General features: G+C 36.4%; 2 long non-coding RNA genes across 5 annotated transcripts; one reads left to right on the top strand and one right to left on the bottom strand.

The window, feature by feature from the left end:
• The first annotated feature begins 12,052 nt into the window (after positions 1–12,052).
• On the top strand, positions 12,053–12,684 carry LOC108839053 (uncharacterized). The gene is made up of 2 exons (XR_001947625.2): positions 12,053–12,161; positions 12,255–12,684. It is a non-coding gene; the product is annotated as an uncharacterized LOC108839053 (long non-coding RNA).
• On the bottom strand, positions 12,094–16,029 carry LOC108839766 (uncharacterized). 4 transcript variants are annotated; one of them, XR_008937282.1, is made up of 7 exons: positions 15,843–16,029; positions 15,509–15,721; positions 14,949–15,337; positions 14,594–14,850; positions 12,531–14,508; positions 12,390–12,449; positions 12,094–12,242 (listed from the first exon to the last, which is right to left on the bottom strand). It is a non-coding gene; the product is annotated as an uncharacterized LOC108839766 (long non-coding RNA). The 4 variants fall into 4 exon arrangements; XR_008937280.1 differs by lacking the exon at positions 12,094–12,242 and having other exon boundaries at positions 12,325–12,449; XR_008937281.1 differs by lacking the exon at positions 12,094–12,242 and having other exon boundaries at positions 12,325–12,449; positions 14,949–15,204.
• Between the last annotated feature and the right edge of the window lie 5,269 nt (positions 16,030–21,298).

Here is a 21,298-nt window from a genome sequence, read left to right as displayed (position 1 = left end):
GTTTGTCTAGTCTAGTCAGGATTAGAATAAGTTTATGTTTTTTAGAGTCTATCGAGTTTGCATATAGTCTGCATATAGTCTGCATATGTCTAGAGTCATTTCTATTCATGTGGGGATTGTTGGGCCAATTATTAATTGGTATAATGTGAATTGAAATGGACTCAATGGGCAAATCATTTCTGAGCCTCTTGTGGCTTAATTAAATGAAGAGGAATAAGAATAAGTCCCACATCGCGGAGAAACAAAGATCTTGGTGTGTATAAATAGGTTTCAACCACATCACTTGTTCAAATGACGCACTGAGCAGGATGGCCTCGTCTCCACGCACGCGCCGCCGCCGCCTGGCTCGGCTCGGCGTGGGCTTGGGCTTTGGTCTTGGTGGAGGGCCTTCGGCCCAATAAGATTATTTTTAGACAAAATTAAGCCAGCGTTTTGCAAAGAAAACAGCATGCAATTTTATTTTGAACGATATGAAGTTCGTTAAAAACGACACGCTGTTCTCTTATTGACGATAAGTTTAAACGAGAACAGATCTTACGGAGTACGTTTTACCTCCAAGATCATCACGAGATTTCCGCCAACATGCGCACGTGCTGCATAAGTTGCGGAAAGTGGCTCGTCTTCTCCTCTTTATAAACTCGCTATCTCTCATTTCTTACGACTTTTTCACATTGAAACCATCAAAATTCCCTTAGCGTAAGTCTTTAGAGAGTGTTTCGTAGATTTATAGTTCGATAGGAAATTCACGAGTGAAGCGTGAATAGTCTCCATGGTTTTATCCAGAGACTCTATATTCGTACAGTCCCGTCTCACTATGGAGCGAATGTAAAGAGTTAAGGAAAGAGATATCATATCTCGACTCCATGATCGTTTATGTAAACGTTTTCTTATCGGGTTTCATTTCGTCTTTCCATCCGTTTCTTTCTTTAATATCGCGTTTATTTATTACGGTTATTTCAATTCGATTTTCGGCTTCTACAGTGATAACATCTGACTTGTTTGTACTACTAATAGTCATGTCCGCATGTGAAGGGAGACGAGTTGTGGAAGCAAAGAAACTTGGCAGAGACTTGATGAAACTGAAATTCTTATTTGTTGTTGTTTTTCAATTTTTTTTTTTGAATGAATCTTCATAAGATTTAATGCTGCTTAGTACTTTTGTGGTTGAATTGTTTGCAAGAACATATAAGTTTGATATGGAATTAAGAATATTTGGTTTATCACTGATTTTCAATGCTTTTTCGAGTTTAGACGGGTCAAGTTTTTGAGTTTGAAGTTAAATTATACACGACCCACTGTAAAAATAACTGAAAATCCTGTAACCAAACTCAAACATGTTACAAAATAACATGTTTTCGGCAGGTTTTGAATTTCGTATCCAAACCGACGCGGAGCCGATAGTGTGAGGGGTTAAACTCACACCTAGATTTTAGATCAGGTTTAGTGTTTAGAAAATGTTAGGGAAAGATAACGTGGGCTGAATCCCGTAATGACTTGTAGAATGAATTGGATTTGTATTGATAATGTGGTAAAAGAATGGTTACAAAAGATGTTTCTTTTGATGATTACAAAGATAACAAAATGAATTGGAGATTACGTAAATGATCGTAAAAGTGAATAAAAGTTGGATTCCTTGATCATTGTTTGATGTCTTCTTTAAATAGCCTCAGGTCCCGTCGGTTGCTACCAACAGGTTCCCGAGATCTCCTCCGTGATTTGAGGGATTTGTAACAGCTTCCCTTTGACCGGGTCCTGCGCTTATTTATTTGTCCACGAGCTACCTCTTTGACCGGATCCTGCGCCTGCTTACTTGTCAACGAGCTGCCTCTTTTCCTTGACCTTTCTGATGAACATCTCCAGCTCACAGCCTCCGGATCTGACTTAGCTGTTTTTGAAGATTGAATTCATGATGGGCCTTTCGCGACCCGTTATCATTTCTTATTATCTATTACTAGCTAGGGGGTCATATTTGGGCCCAACAGTTGCCCCCAGCTTTCGAGATAAGATTCCTTATCTCGGAAGCTAGACCTAGCCGCCGAGCATCAATCTTTTCGTTGAGATCTCGAGCAACATTTATCTTTATTGAAGATTTCCTTTGCTTAATCTGATGGCTACGATTGCGTATGAAAAGGCGCAAGTATCCGACTTCTCGGCCATCAAGCTTCCCATTCCTCAATTCTCAGAGAGTTCAGATACTTTCGAGATTAACATGTTTAATCTATCCTTTTCCGGAGAGTATGGTTCTAACTTAGGTTTGGTGGGCCCTGATTCAGCTCCAGTCGAGACGTCCCAGATGGGCGATGACAAGGAGGCAGATGAGGGAGATCCAGCCAAAGAAAGTGATCCAGTCGAGGGAGACAAGGATATCGGGATGAGCTCCCGTGATAATAATGTCTAAGAGCTGTGGCTCTTTTTGAATTGTAATGTTGCTTTTCATGACTTTTGCCCAATGGGCTTTGTTTACGTTTCAGACTTATAGCCTGAGGAGGCTTTTAAACCTTGACTCGTTTTAGGGTCTTCTGAACCCTCGTTAGCCTTGGGAGGCTTTTAAACCCTTTTATTCAAATTTCGGTTTTGTTTTTCGTATTAAGTCATTTGACTTGGTTTGATCGTTTCTTGGATGAGATTGACTTTTGTCAAGTGGTAGTTTCGGTTAGGACAAGTATCGTGATTATTAGATACAATGTCCAATGACTTATCAGGTCTCAAAGATTTTGAGTGTATTCGATTACGAGGATCCTTAGAAGGAGTTCCTGAAATATATATTGAGATTAGCTCCGGGTTTTTAGGAGCCTGAGCTACCCTGAAAACCTTAGGAGGGGGTTCATGAGAACCTGAATTCGTTTGTGGGATTTTAAGACCCGTTGAAGTTTTCTTAGGATTTTAAGACCTTTTGAGATTTGATAAGGATTTTAAGACCTTTTGAGATTTGATAAGGATTTTAAGACCTTTTGGGATTTGATAAGGATTTTAAGACCTTTTGGGATTTGATAAGGATTTTAAGACCTTTAGAGGTTTCTAAGGATTTTTAAGACCTTAGATTTAGGTTTGTCGACGTTTGATTTCGCCTGAAGGATTTTAAGACCTTCGAGGTTATTAAGGATTTTAAGACCTTAGGTCCAGGTTCGTGGAGACCTGAGTTTGTTGGAAAGATTTTAAGACCTTCGAGGTTATTAAGGATTTTAAGACCTTAGGTCCAGGTTCGTGGAGACCTGAGTTTGTTGGAAGGATTTTAAGACCTTCGAGGTTATTAAGGATTTTAAGACCTTAGCTCCAGGTTCGTGGAGACCTGAGTTTGTTGGAAGGATTTTAAGACCTTCGAGATTACTGAGGATTTTAAGACCTTAGGTTCATGTTGACGGAGACCTGAATTTGTTCGAAGGGTTTTAAGACCTTAGGTTCAGGTTCACGGAGACCTGAATTTATTCGAAGGATTTTAAGACCTTAGGTTCAGGTTCACGGAGACCTGAATTTGTTCGAAGGGTTTTAAGACCTTAGGTTCAGGTTCACGGAGACCTGAATTTGTTTGAAGGGTTTTAAGACCTTAGGTTCAGGCTCACGGAGACCTGAATTTGTTTGAAGGGTTTTAAGACCTTAGGTTCAGGTTCATTGAGACCTAAATTTGTTCGAAGGATTTTAAGACCTTAGGTTCATGTTCGTAGAGACCTAAATTTGTTAAAAAGTCAAGGTATCGATGATAATTGCTTTATTGATAATAGGATACATGGTATCACAATAATCATACAATCGCTGTTTGGGCTATATGTTCTCAAACATATGCCCCCTTTCGCCATGGTGGAAAGAGTGTTAAAATGAGATTGGGGTTGCACTCATAACACAATTGCCTACGTACCCAGTCAAGGGGTCAAGTCTAACGTAATTCGAGGAATTTAAGTATCTAATGATAGTATTTCTTCAGATTTGTGGCATTCCACGATCTGATTTCAGGTACCTCGGCTCGTACCTTCAGGAGCTTATAGACGCCAGGTCGTACCATGTGGATAATCCGGTAAGGACCTTCCCAATTGGTCCCTAGTTTCCCAGCATCTGGTTCCTTGGTTCCTTCGAAAACTTTTCTAAGTACTAGGTCACCTACAACGAATTGTCGGGGCCTGACTTTGGAATTGTAATATCGGGCCATTGCTTGCTGATAGATTTGAATGCGGAGCAAGGCTCGGTCTCGTCGTTCCTCGATTAAATCGAGACTGTCTGATAAGAGCTGATCGTTAGCTTCGGGATCAGACGTACAGAGCTCCCGGCGGAGGCTCCCGGTGGAGGTTTCCGCTGGGACGACAGCCTCCATCCCGTAGGCTAAAGAGAAAGGGATTTCCTCTGTGGCTTTTCTTGGGGTGGTTCGACATGCCCAAAGTACTTCAGGTATCTTTTCAGACCAGGTTTCCTTGTTGGTTCTGAGACATTTCTTGAGGTTTGCTAATATTGACTTATTAGCAGCCTCCACCTGACCGTTACCTTGAGGTCGTCGACGTGTTGAGAAGGTAAGGCGGATATTCCAGTTGTCGCAAAATGCTTTGAAGTCGCGAGAAATGAACTGTCCTCCGTTGTCGGTTACGATCTCATACGGGATGTCGTGGCGGCAGACAATGTCTTTCCACACAAATCCTTCGACTTCGAATCTAGTTATCTGTTGGAAAGCTTCAGCCTCTATCCACTTTGTGAAGTAGTCTGTCAAGACCAAGAGGAAGCGTAGGTTCTGCCTTCCCCTTCCTGACGTATGAGTGGTCCTACAGTGTCCATGGACCACCTCATGAACGGAGCGGATATTGAGGATAGTTTTTCCGCATGCTGATGTATAATCGGTGCATGCCTTTGGCATTTATCACATGAAGAGGAGTAAACCTCGCAGTCAGCGATCATGGTGGGCCAGAAATAGTCATGTCTTTTGATTCGGATAGCTAGAGCTCTGCCCCCAGAGTGGTTTCCACAGGAGCCGTCGTGCATTTCTTTCATAAGATTGATAGCATCGAGGCCATGGACGCATTTTAGGTAAGGTCCGGAAATGCTTCGTTTATGGAGGGCTGACTCGATTATGCAAAATCTTGCACTTAATGCTTTGAGTTTTCGGGCCTCCCACTTATTGGGGGGGGGGATCTTACCCTCCAAGATGTACTGCATGATTGGTATTCTCCAATCCTCTGTCCCAATGATTTTGTCATGAAGAGATGAGGGCGGTTCTTGTTCAGGTCCCTGAGTGTCGTGACCTGATGTGTCTTGTTCAGGTTCCTGAGTGTCGTGACCTGATGTCTTATTGCCCCCGGAGATATTGGTCGGATTAGGCTCGAAGGAGTCTGAATTCTGAGGAATATCTCCAGTTCTGGTGTTGTTCTCCGGAGTCTAGGTCATTTCTTTGGATGCGCTTTCAAAAGCAGATCGACTCCTGGTCCTGGCTGCGTAGACAGGTGAATCCGAGGTCTGGATCTTGCCCCCGGAGGTATGCTTTTTAAAGCTACGAATTCTGGTTTTTGAGAACCAGTACATTGTAAGAATTTGGGTTGCTACCGTCTGGGGGTAGCTACCTTCCGTTTGCTCTTTCGGCTTGCTATTGATCTCAGCTTTGGTAGCTATGTCGATACTTGGCTTTTCGATTCCCTCTACGGGAATGATTCGTTTTACGAGGGGATCTGATGTTGACGCTAGAGCAGCCAGCGCGTCTACTGAGGAGTTCTCTCCTCGTGGGATCCTCGTTAGTTCAAATCTATTGAACTGCTTAGTGAGGTTCCGTACAACTTCTAGGTATGCCCCCATTCTTTCGTCCCTTGTTTCATACTCGCCGTGGAATTGGCTAGCTACTAGCTGTGAATCACTATAAGCGTTCAGCTCTCGAATTCCGAGGCTTATGGCGAGTTTTAATCCTGCAATTAATGCTTCGTATTCAGCCTCGTTATTAGAAGTGCTGAATCCGAGCCTGTAGGATTGTTGGATGGTTTCTCCAACTGAGGAGGTCAGCCTTAGACCGATGCCGGAACCTTGTCTTGGCGAGGCTCGTCAATGTACAGACTCCACTTCGGAGCTTCCGTTTCCAAGTCTAGTTGTTCGGAAGCTAGCTCGATTATGAAATCAGCAAGGACCTGAGCTTTTGCTGCTGCTCGAGGTCTATTCTCGATATCGTATTCACTGAGCTCTATTGCCCATTTAGCTAATCGTCATGATTGGCTAGGGCTGTGCAAAATTGTTCGCAATGGTTGTGAAGTCATTACGACGATTGAGTGCGATTGGAAATAAGGTCACAATTTTCTGGCAGCTTTACGACAGCTAGAGCTAGTTTTTCCATAGTAGGGTATCTAGTTTCGGCGTCTATCAGACTCTTTCTGGTATAATAGACAGGTCTTTGTTCGTTTTGCTCTTCTCGTACCAGCACACCACTAACTGCAGCGGTTGATACAGCGAGGTAAAGATATAGCGGTTCTCCCATACTGGTTTAGCCAGGATCGGAGGTTCGGAGAAGTAAGCTTTCAATTGTTTGAAGGCTTCCTCGCACTTTTCGTCCCATAAGAACTTCTTATTATTTTTTAGAAGTTTATAGAATGGGAGGCACTTATCGGTGGACCTGGATATGAATCGATTTAATGCTGCGATTCGTCCAGTCAATCTCTGTACCTCTCTGGTTGTCTTAGGTGACGGCATTTACAGAAAGGTAGCTATCTGTTTCGGGTTGGCTTCGATGCCTCTTTCGGTTACGAGGTAGCCGAGAAACTCGCTTGAAGGTACCCAGAAGGTGCACTTAGCAGGGTTGAGCTTCATATCGTATTTGTTGAGGATATCGAAGCATTCCTTAGGTGGGAAATGTGGTTTTCTCCAATTGAAGATTTGACTAGCATATCATCAATATAGACCTCCATGGTTTTCCCGAGCTGGCCAGCGAACATTTTATTCACTAGCCTTTGATAGGTAGCTCCTGCATTTTTTTAAATCGAATGGCATGACCTTATAGTAATAGGTCCCTCATTTAGTTATGAATGCGGTTTTCTCTTGATCGTCGGGATCCATCATGATTTGATTGTACCCTGAAAAGGCATCCATGAAGGACAGGAGCTGGTGGCCAGCAGTGGCCTCGACCAAATGATCGATGTGAGTTAACGGGAAGCTGTCTTTGGGACAAGCTTTATTTAGGTCGGTGAAATCTACGTAGATTCTCCATTTCCCGTTCTTCTTTTTTACAACTACTAGATTAGCTAGCCAGTCTGGGTAATGGACCTCACGAATGGACCAAGCTTTCGTAAGTCGGTCAACCTCGTCGTTAACAGCTTGAGCCTTTTCTAGGCCTAGCTTGCGACGCTTTTGTTTGATCGGTTTGAAAGTGGGGTCTACATTAAGCTTGTGAGTAGTGACGTCGGCGTTTATACCCTTCATGTCACTGGTGGTCCATGCAAAGGTTCCGACGTTGCTTTTTAGAAAGTCGATGAGCTCCTTCTTAGTCTCGAGAGGTAGCTCGAATCCGATACTCACTTGCTTTTAGGATTTGAGTCGTCGATACTAACTTGCTCGGTGAGGTTCTTAGGGGGACCTCGAATATTCTGTTGTATCTCACGACCCTCCTGGATCTGTAATTGCTATTGGGGTGATTCTTTGAGAATTTCGAATCCTCCCAGGTAACAGATCCTGGAGATCTTTTGGTTACCATGCACGGTAGATCTCCCTTCAGGTGTCGGGAATTTCACACATTGGTGATAAGTTGAAGCTACTGTTTCATCTTATGGATCCAAGGTCTTCCTAGGATCGCGTGAAACGGGGAAGGTCTGTCGATGACTACGAAATTCATCATTTTCATGATTCCGCCAGCTATAGTTAGGAGCTTAATAGTTCCCAATGAGGTAGCTGTTTCTTCGGAAAAGCCTATGAGGCTAGCTTTCTGGTCGACGATTTCGTACCCATCTATTTCAAGAGACCTTTCTCGTTTCAGGAGACCTTTCTCGTTTCGGTGAGGTATCTCTGGGACCTCTTTTCTGGTAGGGCTGTGGTTTCTTGAGGTCCAAGCCCTTTATTTCTCTGGCAGCAAATTTAACTGCCAGTTGTCGTTGGAGGTCCCAACATTTCTCGGTTGTGTGCCCTTTCCGATCATGGTAAGAGCAATGTTTGTTCTCATCATGTCCTTTTTACCAAGGGGTTTTATTTGCTGCGGCGACAGGTTTTCCTTCCTTATCTTCCTAGATTGCATAGAAGTGTTCCCCCTGGGTCTGATTATTTCGAGAGTTCTCCTTTTTATGAGGTCCTCTTGCTTCCGAGGTTTCGTTTTTCGAATGACTCTGGGATTTTTTGTGGAGTTTATCCAGTGCAGCTGTTTCCTCTTCCAGGTTAACATATTTGGAGGCTCTATGAAGAGCATCGTCGATAGTTGGGGGAGGATTGAGCGTTAACTCCGACCAAAGTTCTGATTTATACCAGAGACCTCTCCTGAGAGCCTCGATGGCAACTAGATCATTGGGGTTCGAGAGCTTAGTTCTTACTGCTCTGAATTTTTTGATGTAGGCTCGTAGCGAGTCTCTCACTCCTTGTTTAATTTTCCAGAGGTCAGCCTCGGATACTTGCTTTTAGGATGTGAGTCGAGTATTGCTTCATGAAGGCATTACTTAACTGGTCGAAACTGTCTATCGAATTTGGTTCAAGACCAGAGAACCATTTGAGGGCTGTTCCGACCAGGTTTTCGGCGAATGTCCTGCAATAACCTGCATCACATTCTTCTTTCGTGAAGTGAGCCTTCACGATAGCTAGCCGGAAGGCTCTTAGGTAGGCCTTCGGGTCCAAGGTCCCGTTGTATTCGGAGATCTTAATTTTTCGGGTATCTCTTACGTAAGAGCTGGCAATTCTGTCAGTGAATGGACTTCCACAGGTATCCTCAATCAAGCTCTCGATTTCGGGAGCTGAGCTCGTTGCCTTGTGGACTTGAGCTCCCAATTTTTGGAGAGCTGCGTGAGTTCGCTCCATATATCTGCAAATAGCCTCAGGTCCCTCTAAAGGAAGGACAGTCGGGTCATCACTAGGTACCTGACGGACAGGTCCCTGATGAAATCGTGTTCGATCATTCTCCCAGTCGCTTGGTGGGCTGTCTTACCCACCGGCCCTTGGGTTATTTTGACGAGAAGGATTTGCGTGGCGAGCTGAAGGATCAGCATCCGTCCTTTCATCCGGGTTCGTGTTTAGGTTTCTGGCCTGAAACGCCGGAGCTAATGTTCTGCCCCCGGACGGATTGGATACTCCTTCTCCCAACCTAATGCTAGGTGGTGGAGGAGGTAAGCGAGCACTTCGACCAGTAACCTGATCGGATAAAGAGCTAGTTGATGCTAGGTTGCTTCCCATAGCGCTGGTGAGGGGTGGACTAAACACAGGCGATGTCCTATCATGAGGCGTTTGGAAAGCAGGTCCCTGTTCTCCTGAACCAGTGTTATCAAGAGAAAAGTCTAGATGTCCTCGAGGGAACGAGGGGTTAGTTATTCGATCCCGGAAGGTAACTCCCGAGCCCTGACGTTGCGGTGGTTGGGTTGTTGCGGTTAGAGATCTAGTGACCTCTTCGAATCGTTGCTGCCGAGCGGCTAGCTGTTGCATTGTACGCTCACCTTCTTGAGCTTTTTCTACCAGCTGCATCATCATGCGACGGATCTCAGAGAGCTAAGCCTCCGTCTGGTTCGGAGCAGGTTGATGCTGAGGGGTAACAAGGGCTGGGAGCCCTAGATCGATCCCACTGGAGGTTCTCGTGTTGGCTGCTCCAGCACTGTTCATCGAGATACTGTTCATCGAGATACTGTTCATCGAGATACTGTTCATCGAGATACTGTTCTTCCAATACTGTTCATCCGAGTACTGTTCATCGGGATACTGTTCATCGGGATACTGTTCATCGAGATACTGTTCATCGAGATACTGTTCCTCCAGTACTGTTCATCCGAGTACTGTTCATCCAGTACTGTTCATCCGAGTACTGTTCATCGGGATACTGTTCATCGGTTAGATGGATTTGTTGTCTGATCGACTGGATTCATCCTTAAGTTTGAGTAAGGGATTCCATTGTTTCTTCCCCACAGACGGCGCCAATTGTGAGGGGTTAAACTCACACCTAGATTTTAGATCAGGTTTAGTGTTTAGAAAATGTTAGGGAAAGATAACGTGGGCTGAATCCCGTAATGACTTGTAGAATGAATTGGATTTGTATTGATAATGTGGTAAAAGAATGGTTACAAAAGATGTTTCTTTTGATGATTACAAAGATAACAAAATGAATAGGAGATTACGTAAATGATCGTAAAAGTGAATAAAAGTTGGATTCCTTGATCATTGTTTGATGTCTTCTTTAAATAGCCTCAGGTCCCGTCGGTTGCTACCAACAGGTTCCCGAGATCTCCTCCGTGATTTGAGGGATTTGTAACAGCTTCCCTTTGACCGGGTCCTGCGCTTATTTATTTGTCCACGAGCTACCTCTTTGACCGGATCCTGCGCCTGCTTACTTGTCAACGAGCTGCCTCTTTTCCTTGACCTTTCTGATGAACATCTCCAGCTCACAGCCTCCGGATCTGACTTAGCTGTTTTTGAAGATTGAATTCATGATGGGCCTTTCGCGACCCGTTATCATTTCTTATTATCTATTACTAGCTAGGGGGTCATATTTGGGCCCAACAGATAGGACCCGACTTCAAACAGAGACGGAAAACTCCTAAGTACCTATTGAATCCAAATTTTCTAGACGCAAATGATCCGGACCAAACAAGACCCGAACTGAATCCGACTCAAGGACCCAAATGTCCATGTGTACTACGAGCATGTATGGCTTGGACAGTGAATGTCTTCCATTAAAGGTCTTTAGGTCTCTTTTGCTTGTTGAAATTAATGCTCCAAGAACTATATCCACTGGTTTTATTATTCTATTTAGTTTGGAAGTGATAGATCCTAAAATTCACTTAGGAATAGTGTTTGCGTTGTGTTGACTTGTCTAAGTAGTTATCTAAAAAACTAAAGTACGAGCGAGAAATAACTATGGCAAATTTATGCTTTACTAGTGGTTTTTCCGCGCTACGCGCGGAGCGTATGATAGCTGTTCAACCATGTGTTTGGTATGTGTTGATGTTAACAATGTTTATGTTGGGAATCAGGTCTCGGATTTTGTGGTGCTAAAATGGTAGACAGCATTATTGTTTACTTGAGTAGTACTTAGGTGGTTTTAACTTATATACGCAATGGCTCATGGTTTTTGAGTTAGTGGTTAGTAATTTGTTGAAGAGAAAACTTGAAATGGTGTCATTCATCTTATGACACATTCATTTTTATATTGTCTCATTTATCTATTTTAATACAATCTTGTTGTGTTTATGTGATTAAATAAAACATAACTTCATCGTTTGATGGGGTTGACATTTTCCCCTAAATAAAAATGAAATTTATATTGAGAGTAACATAAAACATAAATTGACTTTTTCACATAAAATGGTAGAATTTATTTATTTTTAAAAATAAAGGTAATTAAGAATATTAAAATATAAGAGATATTAGTATAACTAATCTTTTATGATTTTAAAAATTAAAACTAATTTGGATTTTCAAAAACATGCAACTGATTATAAATACATAGATTATTAAATATTGCATTTATATGTATATTTTACCAAATAATAAGAGGAAAAAATATGTGTGAAATTTTATAACATTTTATTAAATATGTTGGTGCACCAGTTGAGTATGTGCATAATTTAGTGGAGGATGTTTATTTTAAAAGTAGTTAGATCAAAAGCATGATTGTCTTCATCACTAAACAAAGCAGGGATTTTATTATTACTTCTTAATCTCATGGGTCATGGTTGTGTTACAAAAAAAAAAAAAAAAATCTCATGGGTCATGGCCATCATTAGCGGCAGAGAATAGGTTTCATTCTTCTTGCTTTTCTGCATTTTCGTAATTTAAATTCAGAAGCGAAACATCTCCGTCTTTAAGCGTAAACACTTAAAATTTGTCAACTAATTCTATACATTTTTTCTTCGTTGACAAAAACCTCAAAGGACTAAGTAGAAGCTGCATGAGTTCTCTCAAACAGTCTTTGTGAAACCGCGAGGATAAATAGATGTATGTGTGTGTGCAGGTAAAAGATTAACTTGCATAAATAAGTTGGTTTAGTTTGGAGGCTAGCACAGAGTCAAAACCTTGAATGTTGTCCATTTTCCCAGGTAAAGAATTACTCTCTGTCCTCTCTCCTCTGTATCCACGCATGAGCCAATATTCAAACTCTGGTTTTAACACATGCCTTTCTGTATTTATAGAAACATGTCATTCAAAGGTTGTAAGTCAATCTAGAGAGAATCGCAAAATGTGCTAATACAATTCCAAAAAGCTGTAGTTTTCAAGAACCCATAATCGCCGACTTCTCAACAACTTATTGGAAGATGAGTACTCACTCAATCCAGGGGAAGAGATGTTCATCACCATCGTACTCATCAATATCCTCTATCAATTTCCTAATTATCAGAAATCCACACAAAATTAGACTGAGTAGATTGAATCCCAGAGAGCAAAGATGTGAAAGCTGTAAGCTTAACCTCTGTTTCTCGAAGAGATTCGGCCTAAAATGGCGGTCAGTGTGAGACTTGAGATTATGTTTAAGAAGACAAAGATTGTGTCCTCTCTTCAAAGCAAGAAAAAATCTACTTCTTGTTATAAAATCTAAACCCGCCTTAGTCGTCGTTTCTTTCATCTACCCTAGACTTTTGAGACAATTTTGAAAGTGGAATGCCGAGGAAAAGCATTACAATGGTCGTTTCGCGGAGCCATAGAAACTTAGTGAATGTCAGACGACGCATATAGTGAAAGTTGGGATGAAGAATCGATGAGATGTGTAGAGGCTTGTTCTCGATTTATCTCTATATATAGAATCAGAATAATAAAAAAGGTGAGGAAGATGAATCAAAGAATAGTCAGTGGGACAACATGATTAAGAAGCTTAATGTCTTGATATGAGTGTGTAGAGAATGCGTTATAATGGTGGTTGCACAGTCGGTGATCGTTGGAGAAACTGAGCAGACGACGAAGATGGTGAATTATGTTGGGCCGAGATGATGTTGGAAAATAGGTTTGAACTAACGAAGCCGGTAACAGTTGATTTAGCATATATATTGAAGCCCATTTACCTTTTGAAAGCAACCGTGAGTTAGCATAAAGAGTCGACACGTAGCACAGAACGCCCTCCCCCTCCTTGCTGACGTGGCAGTCTGAGGAAGCAGATTTTCCAACTTTATTGTATTAGATTGATGATGTGGTTAAGAGCAACCGCTGAATACAAAGAGCGTCTAAGAGCAAGAAAGTATGAATGTATCAAGACTATAGTTTAGCTGTGGAGAAGACTGACAAATTTCTCTTGGCTTGTCCTCCTCCCTTTACAAGTCTTTGGATGTGAATTATAACAGGCGACGTGATATCCGACATAGATCATGCATTTTTTTAATCTATACTATTAAAGCAGAATCCCTCCTAGGATTCTGCCCCTGTTTTTTCAATATATTTACAACCAAATGCCACTGTTTTTTTTTTCTTTCTTTAAAACTAAAATCGTCCATATTATTGCCCAATCAGAAAAATACTATTTTAAAGTCCAATTACAACAACATTAAAATCTAAACAGATTCGACCCAATCATAACAACATTGAAGCCCAATCTGATAAAGCCATTTTTGATGCAACATAAACCCACTATAACTAAAATTTTTGTGAGTTAAAAGTCAGAACAAATCCTATATCCTAATACTATATAATTTGAAATTTTCGTTTATGAATTTTAAAAATATAGTATTTACATTGTACTAGCAGCTTAATACTAATTTAAATATCAATTTTGAACTAAAGTAATACAGTATATAAAGAATTTATCAATTAGGGGATTTAAAAAGAATAAAAAATGTATTTTTATTGAATTAAACTTTTAAACAGCGACTAATTCCAATATCCCTTGCAAACCAAAATTTTCCCCGGATATATAGCTTAACTCATTCAATTTTTTAGTATTCCATTATTGATATCGATTCAATAGATTTGAAAGAATATTCTGGTTTTTAACTACTTGGTCATTAATCGATACAATTTATTTCTGATAAAGAAAATATCTGCTAGATGATTATACAAGTTACCTAATATCGCGATGCAAATGATTCAAGTAATAAACTTAACGTGAGCAACACCCACCGAATATTATGGAGCTTTCAAAATGGCAACAATACTAACAATAAATTATATCGATTTTATAGTTTAGCAAATCTGGTGGGATACGATTTGGAGTACACCCCAAGGTTTCATAATAATCCCTAAGCATCTCTCCCTTTAACCTCTATAAATATCCAAGACTCTCTTCCTATTGAAACCACTACCGTCAAAGAAACCTATGGGTTCTAATATGCAAATCCAAAATCGAAAGCTTCTAATGAGAAAGTAAAGTGACAAGCATTAACGATTTGAGGGGTCCTGGAAGAATAGTTGGTGTGTTCATGTGAAGGTCCTACACTCAATTCCCAAATATACAAAGTCCAACTGCATGAGTAAGCACGTTAAATAATGTTTTTAGTAGTATAGATGAAATATAGTTTATTTACTAACGAGGGAAAAAATTGCATACCAGGATACTTTTGATACTCTGCTTTCTGACCTTGATGAAACATTATCACCATCAGTTCAAGCATACATTGTTTGTAAATCCTCCTTATATGATATTAACAGAGAAGTCAAATGCCAACTTCATCTCTAATTAAATTTTTCATGAACTATTTTTTAAGTCTCTAAAATAGAAAAAGTATACTTATCTTTGTAATCTTTTTGATAATCTTAAAGCCCATATTCACTTTCACTTGGACTTGGTGTTGAAGTTCGAATCATCTGTATGTAAACAAATGAGGTGCAGGTGAGTAAAGATAATATCATACTCTCAAGTTGAAAGAACAAAAAATTATCAAAAAGACGTGAGTTAGTTTTACCTCCATAGACCAAAGAAGATGATGTTCTCTTATATGTTTTGAGTGGCTTCAAAGAACTCTTTGATTCTCTTTTTAAAGTGAGTCAACCCAAAGACTATTTTCTGAATGCATTTTGTTTCTTTTGCTCAATGTCGTCAACATTTTTGGCAGTTTCTCCCAGCAGTTGAGTTTTAAAACTTCTTGCAATAGAAAATCAGAACATGTATTTGAAGTTGTCTGAAGAGACTTGCTGTCTTTTAGTTCCAGTTGCTCCTTCCTGACAAACAAATAAAATTTTTAGATTTACGTCCTGAAGAACAAATACAACAGATGCTACTCAGTTATATTATTGTAACTGATAAATGACTTATCTAAAAGGCTCTTTCATTCGTTTTCATTACTTCCAACAACTGCAATCAAAGATTTTTATTAAAATGATTGAGTAAACTAACTTTCACGTTGAACCAAAATATTTATGAAATAAAAAAAATTTGATCGCTCAGATTCCACCTCATATATTTTTTATTAACATAACATATCCTGATGAAGAAGAAAAAACAAAGCCTTTAAAAGTAACTTACAGATATCAGAGTTGAGGCTTTTCAGAGACACAAATCGAGTTTCTTTCCAAACACAGTGCTTATCGATGGAGACAGAGAACATCAAATGATGTTTTGTTGCTTAAGTAGATTAAAGTTGTATTCGCTGAAATTTACTTTACACAGAAGAAATAGCTCTATGAAGAACAGCTTTGCTTAGATCGACCATCAGAATCAACGGAGGAGTTGTCTGATCTGACATGCAAAAGATTTATAAAATGAGAAATTTTAAATCTTTTAGATTCCAGCTCGAAAACAGTTCAGATTATCCAGTATTTATACTTTAAGAAGAAATTTTTTGATATAATACAAGTACCTTAACGAACGGAGTAGAGTTTTACAGATCCATGAGTTTGAAACCAGAACATTCAGTGGTAATAGAGAGAGAATGTTCTGATATTTTGCAGCTTTCAACTTTCAAAGAGACACCAAAGGTCCTTGGTGTTAGAAAAAAAAACACCAAAGGTCTCGAGAACAAAAACAAGACACCGAAGTTAATGAATTTTTTGTCTAAGATGTTTTAAAATTAGGCCTTGTGTCTCACTTTTAAGATTTTTTAAAAATTAGGCTTTGGGCCTTGACTTTTAATAAAAATCTAATAATTTGTAATATTTGGTTTGATTACTATGGGCTTTTTAAATTACTATTGTTTTTAAAAATATTTTTTTCATTAAGATTGATTGTCTAATTGATCTTTAATTAGATAAGATTGATATACACCTTTATACTAAAAATTGGAACTACAATTTGAAATTATCTCTAAAAACAATAATATCATTGTGTAGTATATAATGTGAGCAATAATTATTATAGATTATTTGACAATATAAGAAAAAAATATGTTATGAAAGTTAGGAATTAAAACTAATGTGTCAAATGCCTATAGCATAAATGAAGAGTTATGTAATTTCACAAATTTAATATAGTTAGCAAAATTATGATAATTTTAATAAATATTATACACAAAATATAAAAATTAAAAATTATTTCGATTAAAAAAATTTTGCCAAACAAAAAATATACCCGCGCTTTGAAAGCGCGGGTTAAAATCTAGTAAAATTTTAAAATCACAGAAATGAATAAAAGATTTTACAAAAAGATCTAAAATCTCAGCCATCTTGACAAAAAGAGATAAAAAAAGATGGATCAACATTTCAAACCTACAAGTACTAGTTTATCTTAACTAGGCCTGGGCAAAGATCGAATAGTATCAAAATTTTCAGTATTTGTGATTTATTTCATATTTCACAGATATCTGATTTTCCGATTTAATTTGCTTCACAAAAATGTGGATATCCAGAAAACCAGATATCCAGATTTTTTTTTTATATTTGCAAAATTCAAGGATATTTCATCCACTTTGTTCAATACAAGTAAATATAGAAAAAATAATACCAAATTAGTTCTTAGAAGTATCTTTTAATATAATAAAAATATAAAGTAAAAGATTAATGAAATATATGTTTTATAAAATCTTAAAATTAATAATTTTCTTACAAAAAATGTTTTTTTTGAAAAATTGTAGTTTTGTATAAAGATTTTATATAATTTGTTTTTAATTTAATATTTTTATAAGTAAAGTTTAAAATAAAATTTAATAAATTATACGTCAAATAATAATTTTATAACATTATGTATTTAAAAATCTATATTTAATCGTAGATATACTTTTATTTTGTATAAAAGTCGGATCGGATCAGATATTCATCTCTAAATTTTTAGTATTTGTGATTTGGTTCATTTTTAACGGATATTGATTTTATTATTTGTTTTGCTTCAAAGACTTATGGGTATTCAAATTTTTCGGATCAAATCGAATGGATAACGATTATATTTTTTTGGGAGATTTAGAAGATTGCCTCGTATCTAATAGTCAAGATTAAAATGTATACATCAATATCTTTGAATATGAAACTTATCATTATCTATAATGTAATATTTTATTTTCTATATTCCATAGAGACGACTAAACATAATTCATAAATTAATGTAGAATATTACATTATAGATAATGATGAGTTTCATAGTCTAAGATATTGATGTATATCTTTAATCTTGACTATTAGATATGAGTTGATCTTCTAGATATCCCAAAAATTTCATCTTTGACCAAGAAAATATTTTTTTCTTTAACATATGTTTCTGTACTATATATAAGAATATATATAGTAAGTACATAAAACTAAAAAAGAAAGAAAAGAAAATGCCTTTAAAAGATTAAGAATCCATAATTGGCAATATAGGTAAAGGAAAATGAAAGGATTTTATCTTTATAAAAGTAGAAAGGAAAGATTAAATTCCTCTTCATATTTGACCAGAAAAAAATACCTTTTCTTTGCATATGTTTGAGTGTGTATATATAGATAACCAGACCAAAGAAAGAAAAGCTCATAACATTTCGTGAGAGAAAACCTTATAAAATATATCCTAAAAGTCTATTACAATGAGCAGCCTGACTATGAGAACTTTAATTGCATTTATTTTTGCTGTCATTTTTATTATATCTGATGCTCATTGTTATATTCCACCTGTTAATGCTCCGGGTAATAATTTATTTTTATACTTCCTATTTTTTTTTGAAATTTATATACCTCCAATTTTTTACTGTTAATTTTATTTAAAATACAACTGTTAAATGATTTTTATTTATAAATAGGCAATGGAATAAAGCAGACGGACATAGTATGCTTTCCCCCGGATGCGTGTAGAGAAAATGGGAACAGAGGTTGCAATTCCTATTGTCATGACTGGGGTTATTTTATTGGTCTCTGTACTAACAACCAATGTTGTTGTGAAAGATAAATATGCTCCAAGATGAATAATCTAGTCAAGTGCATTTGTATCTCTTTTCAAAAATTAATATTAAATACTTTTTCATGTTTTTATATACATATGTGTACAAAAAAGATCTAGAATGGGATAAATTACCTATATCATATCAAAGTTAATATGATTAAATTTGAGTAATTTTGGAATAAGCCATCTCTTTATTATTTGAAAATATCTAAAATAAATTGAAATAAGTTAGCCAATACTCCATGAAGTATAAAATAAATAAAAATAATCCCAAATATTTTTCACATTCATATATTATAAATGTGTTTTTGTCATACTATGAAAGAAAACTAGTGAAAATTCAAGGCTACAAATATCTATGCTAGTAGTGCAGACGTACATTTTAAAATTAATCTTAGGCCTGAGAATAAAGAAGAGAACAACTTTTTCACCTTCTTTGTTAAAAACACCTGAGCCAAAAAACGATCAATGTTTGGATGAGAGAAATGAGTTTGGAAAACCATAGTTTGTGTTCTGGAACAGATTGTGATGGATGGAAGTAAAGAAAAGAGAACTGTAATTCTGATAATGGGAGTGAATAAATTAACATTTTCCAAGCTGGAGCCAAGTAAAAAGTTAATGACAACATGCTCGCATGTTGCTCAGAAGTCAGAGCCATTACACTAATAAAATGGTTTATTAATTTATTTATGCAAATTCTACACTGTGAATCATTTTGTATTCTGATAAGATCCATTAATCGACATCAAGTATATAAGATGTGGAGAAACTTAAAAAGCTAAGAGCATAGGGATTCTGTTGTATGAAAGTTTTTACATCTCCCATTTTTTTTCTCGCCATCCGCAGTATTAGATTATATTCTACAGAGACGATATAACAAATTCAATAATATTTTAGTCAAAATAAATTCAATAACATAACACAGAAGAGTTATATTTTTACAAAGAAAAAAAACACATGGAAGAGTTATTAGTTAGATAAGAGTCTAGTCCAATGTTTCAAAAAACACAGTAGTTTGTTATTAATTAGTAACATGGTGCTAGTGATCTTTTCGCATAGGTTCTTAGGTAATTTGAAACATGACATTGCAAAAATTGGCATAGCCATACCGATTGACTTCATCAGAATCTCTTTACCTCCCGTTGATAGAGCTTTGGTGAACCATCCATTGACCCTTCCTTAGAGCTTTTCCTGCACAAAGCTGAGCATTTGACTTTTTGAGCCGCTGAAACACTTAGACAAACCAAGGTAGATTCTTTCACCGTTTTTCTTTTCAATACTTAGGTTTCGAATGGGAAACGCAGATCAAAAAATGCAGATCACACATAAACGCAGATCAAGCAGAACCAATGCAGATCATGCAGATCAAGCAGAACCAATGCAAATCATGCAGATCAACATAATTTAATAATTTAATAAATTATTATATTTAAGTAAATGTTAAATGTTTTTAAGATGAAAATTAAATATCTAAAAAATATAAATTGTTACAAATAAGTAATAAATATCATGTTGACAAAAATGACAAACAATCATCATTTAATAGTGAATTAAATTATATGAAAATTTATTATAGAACCAATAGTGTCGATTTTGATATATGTTTTTGTATTAACAAAATATTCATTTAATAGAATGTATATAATATTTTTTAAGATAAAATTATATGAAATTTTGAATATCTAAACGAAGTATATATATACTCCCTCTGTATCAATATAAGTGGTATTTTATGATTTTTATTTTGTTTCAGAATAAGTGAAGTTCACACTAATCTAGATAAATTTAATTGTCATTTGAAATCTCTAGCCAATTACAAAATAGTGTATTTTTTTAATTGGTTAAACTAGTATTATTTAATGCTATTTTTATACAACCAAGACAAATCACATAAAATTTTGTGGTTTCTTAATCTTTGTGAAAAAACCTTAAAACTCACTTATAATGATACAGAGGAAGTATATAGTAGTAGTAAAACAAAACAGAAAATATTATAGTCAAAAGTTAGAATAATAAATATATATTTGTTTCAATAAATCTGATCTATAATCATATAAACTAAAATTAAATTATAAAAGATACATATAACTGAACATGCCTAAACAAAAATAATTTAAATGATATATCTAATCTGAAAATATAAGTTCATAAATAATTTAAATTACCAAATAACATATATGAATTCGTTAGTTAAGTTAAATAAAATATTATAAAATAAAAATTTATAAACAAGTATTAGTTCTTTTAATTATATTACTTATTATCAAGAATAAAAATAAATGAACTATAATATCTAAAAAAATAGATGTACAAAGTAGACTGTTTATTAATAATTAATATTTAAAAAAAGAGTAAATAACACTTCATTGATTGGCCCTCTGCATAAATTTCAGCACTTTTTCATGGTTTTTGCAGATCATTAATTTTTTTTGAAAAAATGTTCTGCATGCAGATTGGACTGCAAATTGAATGATCTGCATTTAAATGTTGAATGACAAATAAATGCAGTATAATCTGCATTTTTATTAATTTGCATTTCTCTTGCATTTAAAGTGCATTACATTCAAAGCCTTAGAACTTCATTTATCTCTCTTTTAACTGTCTCTTAAATTCTCGTGCCAAAGATAATAGAAGATTTGTTCACGTTGATTTGTTGATCCGAGGCTTCACATTGCGGGTTTAATAGTTTAAAAATTTATAAACAAATATATTGTAAACTCAAAAACCTTAGAATACAATTATTCTCATGTTTTTAAAATATTTAATAATTAACTAAATATTAATTTTATACTCAATATTTTTTATTTTAATAAAATATCTTCTGTTACGTAAATAAACTTAAACTGTTCATATATACATAAATTGTATTTATTTTTAAAATATATGATGTAAAATATTTTTAGATAATATAATATAGAATCTTTTAGATAATGATGAATACCAAAATAATGAAATTTATTTTTAATTTATGGGTAA

Source organism: Raphanus sativus, chromosome 8 (genome assembly GCF_000801105.2).
Source record: "Raphanus sativus cultivar WK10039 chromosome 8, ASM80110v3, whole genome shotgun sequence".
NCBI classification, from domain to species: Eukaryota; Viridiplantae; Streptophyta; class Magnoliopsida; order Brassicales; family Brassicaceae; genus Raphanus; species Raphanus sativus.
The sequence above is the reverse complement of the archived record's forward strand: the minus strand, read 5'-3'. Positions and strand labels throughout refer to the sequence as shown.